At 40.9% G+C, this 9,464-nt stretch overlaps 1 pseudogene; it reads left to right on the top strand.

Annotated features, from left to right (window-relative positions):
- Positions 1-2,968: 2,968 nt before the first annotated feature.
- On the top strand, positions 2,969-3,428 carry LOC112584424 (annotated as a pseudogene).
- The last annotated feature ends 6,036 nt before the right edge of the window (positions 3,429-9,464 follow it).

Consider the following 9,464-nt stretch of genomic DNA (forward strand, 5'->3'; position numbering starts at 1 on the left):
TAAAACGTGCTCAGGTCAGACCCACTTGCTGATCTTGGAAAGCCTCACAAAGGCAGGTGGTAACTGGGACACCCGCTGTGGATAGACGATGGCAGCCATTTGGGGGGACTCATTTTACCATGAAGACACTGGTATTGACAAGGAAATTTCTGGAGTCTCCCCGCTAGCCTATAGCATCAGAGGGCCAGCACCACTCCTGAAATCTCCAGGCCAAGCAGCTAGCCTTTCAGAGACCTGACACCTTCTACCACTGCGCCAGCACCAGCCCAGGGACCCCCACAACCCCTGCAGCCAGCCACCCAAGAACTGGTCCCACTCACAAGCAAGTTGGCACTAGCCTGGGGCCCCCCAAAACCCACAGCCAACCCTGGGACAAGGAGCCTTCCACCAGTGGACCAGCACCAGAACCAGGATCCCCCTGGCCCTGCAGCAGGCCCACACAGGGGAAACTGCTAGAGAATATAGTTCTGGTGACCGGAATAGAGAATGCTGCTGGGTCCCCTAAGAAGTCTCCTAGGGTATGGGGGAAGATCCAACAGGAAGGAGATATATGTAAACATATAGCTGATTCATTTTGTTGTACAGCAGAGACTAACACAACATTGTAAAGCAATTATACTCCAATTTAAAAAAATAAAGAGGGCTTCCCAGGGGGCACTAGTGGTAAAGAACCTGCCGGCTAATGCAGGAGATGCAAGAGTCATGGGTTCAGTCCCTGGGTCAGGAAGATCCCCTGGAGTAGGAAATGGCAACTTACCCCAGTGTTCTTGCCTGGAAAATTCCATGGACAGAGGAGCCTGGTGGGCTACAGTCCATGAAGCCAACAAAGATCTAAACAAGGCCACTTCTGCAAGATCAAAAAACATAACCAACCCACCTACCATACAATAATAAACCCAGAGAATTAGGCAAAATGAGGCTACAGAAGAATATGTTCCAAAGGAAGGAACAAGATAAAACCTCAGAGGAAGAACTAAGAGAAGCGGAGATAAGAAATCTACCCATAAAAAGTTCAAAGTAATGATCATAAAGATGCTCAGCAAACTTGGGAGAAAAATGGATGAACAGAGAGAAGCTTAACAAAGAGTTAGAAAATAGAAATAAGAATCAAAAAATAGCTGATGAATACAATACTGAAATCAAAAATACACAAGAAGTTTCACTAAGATGATATGGAGAAATAAATCATCACACTGGAAGACAGAGTGATGGAAATCACTAAAGCAGAACAGAAAGAAGAAAAAAAATAATTTTAGAAAATGAAGAGCATTTAAGAGACCTCTGGGACAACATCAAGCATACTAATATTTACATTATAAGGTCCCAGAAGGAGAAGGGAGAGAGAGACAGAGAACTTATCTGAAGAAATAATAACTAAAAAAAAAAAAAAATCGCATAATCTGGAAACGAGAACAGACATCCAGGTCTGGTAAGCACAGAGAGTTCCAAACAAGATGAACCCAAAGAGATCCTCACACAGACACATAATAATTAAAATTGCAAAAATTAAAGATAAAGAGAGACCCTTAAATGGAGTAAGAGAAAAGCAACTAGTTACATAAAAAGGAATTCACATAAAACTGTTCTCTAACTTTACAGCAAAAACATTGCAGGACAGAAAGGACCAACACAGCCCAACTGATGAAAGGAAAACCTACGACCAAGAACATTTTACCCAGCAAGGCTTTCATTCAGAGTTGAAGGAGAGAGAAAGCGTTTAACAGGCAAGAAAAAGACCAAAAATGCTCAGCACCACTAACTCATCTTAACAAAAACTGTTAAAGGGACTTCTCTAAGGGGAAAAAAAATAGACCACAACTAATAATATAACAATTACAAAAGAAAACATTTTATTGGTAAAGGCAAACATAGGGTAAAGGTACTAGAACAACCACTTAAATGTTAGGATAAGACAAAAGACAAAAGTAGTAAGATCATCTGTATAGTAATTAAGGGACACACAAAACCCAGAAATGAACACACACTTATACAGTCAATTAATTCATAACAAAAGAGCAAGAATATACAATGGGGAAAAGACAGCCTCTTCAAGAAGTGGTATTGGGAAAACTGGGCAGCCTCATGCAAAAGAACCAAAGTGGACTACTTTCTCACACCATCTGTAAAAATAAACTCAAAATGAATTAAAGACTTATTAAATGTAAGATCTGAAACCATAAAACTTCTAGAAGAAAACATAGGTAGTACACTCTTTGGCACATCTTAGCAATATATATATATATTTTTTTTTTTTTTTGATGTGTCTCCTCAGGCAAGGGAAACACAAGGAAAAATAAACAAATGGACCATATCAAACATTTGTACAGTAACATCTTACCAACAACAAAATGTGTTGATAAATAAAGAACATGGTATTGAAAAAGAATATGTATCTTTTTATTAACTATTAGAGCACATCAATTATATTAATTGTATTATTCAAATTATTTGACTTCTTACATATTTGTTTTCACTATCCTGGCAATTTCCTGAAAGATATGCAAAAACACTCATAATTAATGTATCTTAGTAGGTTTTTTAACTTTTATAATATGAACAACAGCTCCAATAACTATAAAAATGCAAAAGAGTTAAATAAGATGGATTTATAGATGGATAGCAGAAAGATGGATAGGTATTTAATAAAGCAAATAAAACAAAATGTTGACTGTAGACTCTTGATAGTTGCATATTCAGGTGTTCACTGTATAATTCTTTCAACTTCTCTGTTTGAATATTTTCATAATAAAATGTTCAAGAGAAACAAAATTTTAAAACCAACTTCACAGATGCGTACTTTAAGAATGTCCACCAACTAAAGAGCTCAAATCAAGTTAACTTGCCTTCATCACCCACAGATTATGGAATGAAGTTGATACAAGAAAATGTAACACCACTGTCTTACATATAAACACTCAAAATCTAGCTAGATCTTTTCAGGGGTGGCAGCGAGCACGGACAGAGCGCCATGAAGGCCTCAGGCACAATTCAAGAGTACAAGACGGCAGGGCCACGCCTGCCTGCCTCTCAGACTCCGCAGGCCGCTTCTCTATCGCGGGCGCGTGAAAATGTATGTGCCTGAGCACGATGTTGCCAAGTCCCGCTTCTGGTACTTTGTGTCTCAGCTGAGGAAGATGAGGTCCTCAGGGGAAATGGTCTACTGTGGACAGGGAAATCGCCGCCGCCGGTGAAGAACTTTCGCATCTGGCTGCGCTATGACTTAATCACAGCTGGAACCGGCCCTCCTGTGCACGTGGCACCATGCCCAGGCCCACTCACTCCAGGTCATGAAGGTGGAGGAGGTCGCAGCCAGCAAGTGTGCAGACCAGCAGTTCCACGACTGCCAGATCAAGTTCCTGCTGCCCCACCCCATCCTCCATCACCAGCACAAGCCAGGCTTCACCACCAAGAGGCTAACCCTCTCTTAGGTGCAGGCCTTCTTCGTCCCTGCTGCTGCTGCTGCTGCGTCGCTTCAGTCGTGTCCGACTCTGTGCGACCCCATAGACGGCAGCCCACCAGGCTCCCCCGTCCCTGGGATTCTGTGGGCAAGAACACTGGAGTGGGTTGCCATTTCCTTCTCCAATGCATGAAAGTGAAAAGTGAAAGTGAAGTCGCTCAGCTGTGTCCAACTCTTAGCGACCCCATGGACTGCAGCCCACCAGGCTCCTCCATCCATGGGATTTTCCAGGCAAGAGTACTCTGTCCGTAGGTCGGTCCAAATAAAACTCACTGGGAAAACCGAAAAATAAAATAAAATCCAGCTGGAATGGTACCAGCAATTAACACTTACTTAACCTTTACTCTGCCAGAACATGTATTGTCTCATTTTTATCTTCAGGACAGCCCTATGAGGCAATAACTAATATGACCATTTTATAGTGAGAAAACTGAGGCTCCTAAAAGTGAAGGAGGCTTTCTAAGTCTGGACAGCCTCTCGTGGGCAAAGTCAGAGTTCACACTCAGATCCACATGCGTCTAGGACTAACATTGGTCAGCCGTAAGACTCTGCAGACCTGCTGTGTCAACACTGGCCACTATTACAAGCAGCTGCTGAGCACCAAAAGTGAAGGAAGTCTGAATTGAGATGTGCTCAGAGTATAAAAGACACACCAAATTTATAAAATTCGAAACAGAAAAAAAGGAAAGAAAATATTTCTGATCGTTTTTAATGTTGTGTGTTGAATCAGTATTTTGTATATATTGAGTCAAATAAAACATATTTTTAATTAATTTTAACAATTACTATTGTGAAATAGAATATCTCCTACCATATCAATAAACAAGGATATAACAGTCATCAGTGATTCCAGACCTCCAAATGTGAATGAGAACTCCCAAAAGAGAACACAATGCCTACGATCCAGCAGATGCCACCAACCCTCACAGTGATTGCTGAGGAGCTGGGGGTGGGGGGATGTGATAAATCAAAAAGACAGGACACTGGCCCCAGATAGCTGAGATGTATATGAAAGAAATGACTTCGATAATCCCAGACTCTTGCATTTTCCCAGACATAGAAGAGCGCTAAACTCCTTAACTTGATATCTGATTTTCCTTACAAAAACCTATGATGTTCAGACTGCCTGCCTCTTTTGTTGCAAACCTGTATATAGCCTGACACTGTCTTCTGCCTTCTCAGAGCAGTCTCCCAGGGCCACTTGAAATGCTATTTCTAGAGCATGGAGTCCTAACATTCCCACCAAATAAAATAATTCTCTACTTTCAGATTGTGACTACCTTTTTAGTTGACACTAGAAATGTTTTAATTGTATTTGTAGCTCACATTAAATTTCTACTGAATGTGAAATTTCAGTCCACACCTATCTGACTACACCTATCTGACTCTGAAATGAATTGTTTTGCATTTCTTTCCTCTGTTTGAATCAAGCCTCCTTGTGACAAAAATAATACAAAAGGGGTTGGTGAAAAGAATCACCTTAAGCACACATTGTGCCAGCCTGAACTCAAAGGAAGGAGGACAGTATTGTCATAGGAGGGGCAGTAGGGGCAGGCATGCTTGGATTGGTAGGCAGGTGACATGGAAGTACTTGTTTTAGCTACAGGAGGGGTTCTCATGTGAAGATCAAATAGACGAGCACATACTAGGCCTCTCCTACATTACAAAAGACCATCCACTGTGGGGTTTGCTATTTAGTGAATGCCTGCTACATACACGCTTCTCTAATCTTGCCTGGATTCACAGAGATTCATGGTGGTTTAAAAACATTGCCTTTCCCTCCACTGCACTGAAGTGTGAAAAGAGGTAAGAGTAGAACCCCAGGGCAAGTAAGATAAGACAATGCCTCTGCTGATACATCTGGCCCCTTGTCTCGAGCCCCAGAACCCTGTGGCCCCATCACAGAAATCTGAGCTCACGCTCAGGCCAAGACTGGACATGTTAGGGGAAGTAACAGTGTTAGGTATATTGGTGCCAGATTGTGAATTCCTTTGGAGTCCATCCTGAAGGAAATGGAAAACCACTGAAGGTACAGTAATGGGAGGCAAATTAACATCAGGTTGGCAAAAGGGACAGGATCATGAAATTTAATTGAAAAAGACTGAAACCTTTGCTAATTTTCCAGGAGTGCTTGCCAAATGTGACACTTTAGCAGGATGGGCAACTGCTACAGACCACCAGAAAGGGCCTCTGGTGGGACTTCTGACTCCTTCATCTAGACATTGAATTTCACCCTAACCCCATTTCTAATGTCCTTTCCATTCCTAAAATTCCCTGACCCTGTCATGCTGTAATGCCATAGTTGTTTTTTGTTCATTTTTCCACATGTTTTTGGGAAGGAACAAGTGATAGAATATTTAGTGTTATATGTAACCATCTAAATGCACAACAAATATTTCTGTTCCAATCATCCTAGCTACATCTTCTGTCATACAGAAAATAATATTACATCCATTCTATGTTTCAAGATAAATGAAATTGTCCAAAATTTCACAGACGTTGTGGTTGGCAACCCAAACTAAATTTCCTTTTTAATCCCTTTTTGTAATAGAAGTATAACTGATTTACAACATCGTATTAGTTTCAGGCGTACAGCACGGTGATAAAGTAAATAGATATTCTTTTTCATATTCTTTTGTTATTCATTATTACAAAATATTGGGGTTTCCCTAGTAGCTCGGTCAGTAAAGCATTCACCTGAAATGCAGGAGACCTAGGTTCGATCCCTGGGTCAGGAAGATCCCTTGGAGTAGGAAATGTCAATCCACTCCTGTCTTCTTGCCTGAACAATTCCACAGACCTGTGGAGTCTGGGGGACTACAGACATGACTGAGTACACATACATAGACACACACAAAAATATGGAATATAGTTCCCTGGTCTCTACAAAAACTAAATTGGTTTTAATGAAATAAAACAGCCAAGAGTAGAATGACAGAACACACCATGTCCTCTAACCTAATCCTTGAAACCATTCCCACTAAGTTGCCAAAGTGGTTTTCCAGACTTGTAGATTGTCATCTTTATCACAATTGCCTCACAACCACACTCATGATAGAAGGCTTTCACGGGGTGTGAGGGGTTCTGCTGGCTGCCTTTCATAATGACTTTCTAACACAACTCTGCAAAATGGGCCTTAGTGGGCCTTCATTACACTTATAGGAAAACTCAAGTTCAGAGACTTTAGTCCCTCACCCTAAAATGGCATCTCTCCAGAACCTCCTGCAATCTAAGACCTCCACACACACCCAAATATTGAAAGAGGGTTTTCATATGCCCCACCCTCCCCCTGAATTCTCTCAAAGCTGAAAACGCTCTGCTCCTTCCACTATCCCCCATGATTCTGTATCCTTTCTTGATCCCAGCCACCTTCCAGGGGGCTCTCCCCACTCACGTCCCACCCTCCACCCAAATTATTACTGTTGTTGGTCTAACTGGCATCCACTTCATATCTTTATCCAATTTATTGGCAAGAATGAAGAGCAGCACACAAGGCAGCACAGCACGTGTATTCAGCTGTGGAAATTCCTAGGTTCTGGGGTCAGTTCTGTCACCTACTAACACTGTGATTAGAATCACAGTACTGAAAACTCAGTTTCCCTGCCTGTGAAGTAGAAAATTATCTGTACTCCGTCCCAGAAAAGTGGGGATACAGGAAGGATTCAATGAAGGAAAAAGTCAAATAGGGCAGAGGCAAGAAGTGACCTTGACTGGACAGAGGACAAGTTCAAATTCCAGTGCACTGCAGGAAAAGCTGTACAGTGTAGCATTAAAAAATAGAGTGTCCAGCCAACACCCTAGGTTCAAGTCTTAGGGCTGCCTTGGTTTCCTCTTCTGTTTAACAAGGAGAATAAGTGTATCTACCTCACTTAAAGAAGCTGCCTCATGGATCCTGACTAGGAGCCCCATTAAGACAAAACCCAAACTTTTTCAGCTAATTTGTTAGTGGGTGAGGTACCTATAATTCAAATACAAGCTTCAGTACTTGAGAAGGCTTGCTTCTTAGAATTCATTTAGTTTATCAGTCAAAAAATATGTGTTTTCACTGCTACATCTAAAATGGATAACCAACAAGGACCTACTACATAGTACATGGAACTCTGTTCAGTGTGACGTGACAGCCTGGATGGGAGGGGCTTTGGGAGAGAACAGATACTTGTATATGTGTGGCTGAGTCCCTTTGCTGTTCACCTGAAACCATCACAGCACTGGTAATCAGCTATAGCCCAATACAAAATAAACAGGTTTTTTAAAAAAACTTTCACCATTGCAATGAAAAGAATAAAATACTTAGGAATATATCTACCTAAAGAAACTAAAGACCTATATATAGAAAACTATAAAACACTGGTGAAAGAAATTAAAGAGGACACTAATAGATGGAGAAATATACCATGTTCATGGATCAGAAGAATCAATATAGTGAAAATGAGTATATTACCCAAAGCAATCTATAGATTCAATGCAATCCCTATCAAGCCACCAACGGTATTTTTCACAGAGCTAGAACAAATAATTTCACAATTTGTATGGAAATACAAAAAAAAAACTCAAATAGCCAAAGCAATCTTAAGAAAGAAGAATGGAACTGGAGGAATCAACCTGCCTGACTTCAGGCTCTACTACAAAGCCACAGTCATCAAGACAGTATGGTACTGGCACAAAGACAGAAATATAGATCAATGGAGCAAAATAGAAAGCCCAGAGATAAATCTAAGCACCTATGCACACCTTGTCTTTGACAAAGGAGGCAAAAATATACAATGGAGAAAAGACAATCTCTTTAACAAGTGGTGCTGGGAAAACTGGTCAACCACTTGTAAAAGAATGAAACTAGAATGCCTTCTAACACCATACACAAAAATAAACTCAAAATGCATTAAAGATCTAAACATAAGGCCAGAAACTATAAAACTCCTAGAGGAGAACATAGGCAAAACACTCTCCGACATAAATCACAGCAGGATCCTCTATGACCCACGTCCCAGAATATTGGAAATAAAAGCAAAAATAAACAAATGGGGTCTAATTAAACTTAAAAGCTTCTGCACAACAAAGGAAACTATAAGCAAAGTGAAAAGACAGCCTTCAGAATGGGAGAAAATAATAGCAAATGAAGCAACTGACAAACAACCAATCTCAAAAATATACAACTAACTCCTGCAGCTCAATTCCAGAAAAATAAATGACCCAATCAAAAAATGAGCCAAAGAACTAAAGAGACATACATCTTCATTTCTCCAAAGAAGACATACAGATAGCTAACAAACACGTGAAAAGATGCTCAACATCACTCATTATCAGAGAAATGCAAATCAAAACCACAATGAGGTACCATTTCATGCCGGTCAGAATGGCTGCTATCCAAAAGTCTACAAGCAATAAATACTGGAGAGGGTGTGTAGAAAAGGGAACCCTCTTACACTGTTGGTGGGAATGCAAACTAGTACAGCCACTATGGAGAACAGTGTGGAGATTCCTTAAAAAACTGGAAATAGAACTGCCATATGACCCAGCAATCCCACTGCTGGGCATACACACTGAGGAAACCAGAATTGAAAGAGACATGTGTACCCCAATGTTCATCACAGCACTGTTTACAATAGCCAGGACATGGAAGCAACCTAGATGTCCATTAGCAGATGAATGGATAAGAAAGCTGTGGTACATATACACGATGGAGTATTACTCAGCCATTAAAAAGAATACATTTGAATCAGTTCTAATGAGGTGGATGAAACTGGAGCCTATTATACAGAGTGAAGTAAGCCAGAAAGAAAAACACCAATACAGTATACTAACACACATATATATGGAATTTAGAAAAGAGACACAGATGTATAGAACAGTCTATGGACTCTGTGGGAGAGGGCGAGGGTGTGATGATTTGGGAGAATGGCATTGAAACATGTATAATATCATATGTGAAATCAGTCACCAGTCCAGGTTCAATGCATGATACAGGATGCTCAGGGCTGGTGCACTGGGATGACCCAAAGGGATGCTA

This window comes from Bubalus bubalis, chromosome 4 (genome assembly GCF_019923935.1).
Source record: "Bubalus bubalis isolate 160015118507 breed Murrah chromosome 4, NDDB_SH_1, whole genome shotgun sequence".
In the NCBI taxonomy this organism is placed as follows: Eukaryota; Metazoa; Chordata; class Mammalia; order Artiodactyla; family Bovidae; genus Bubalus; species Bubalus bubalis.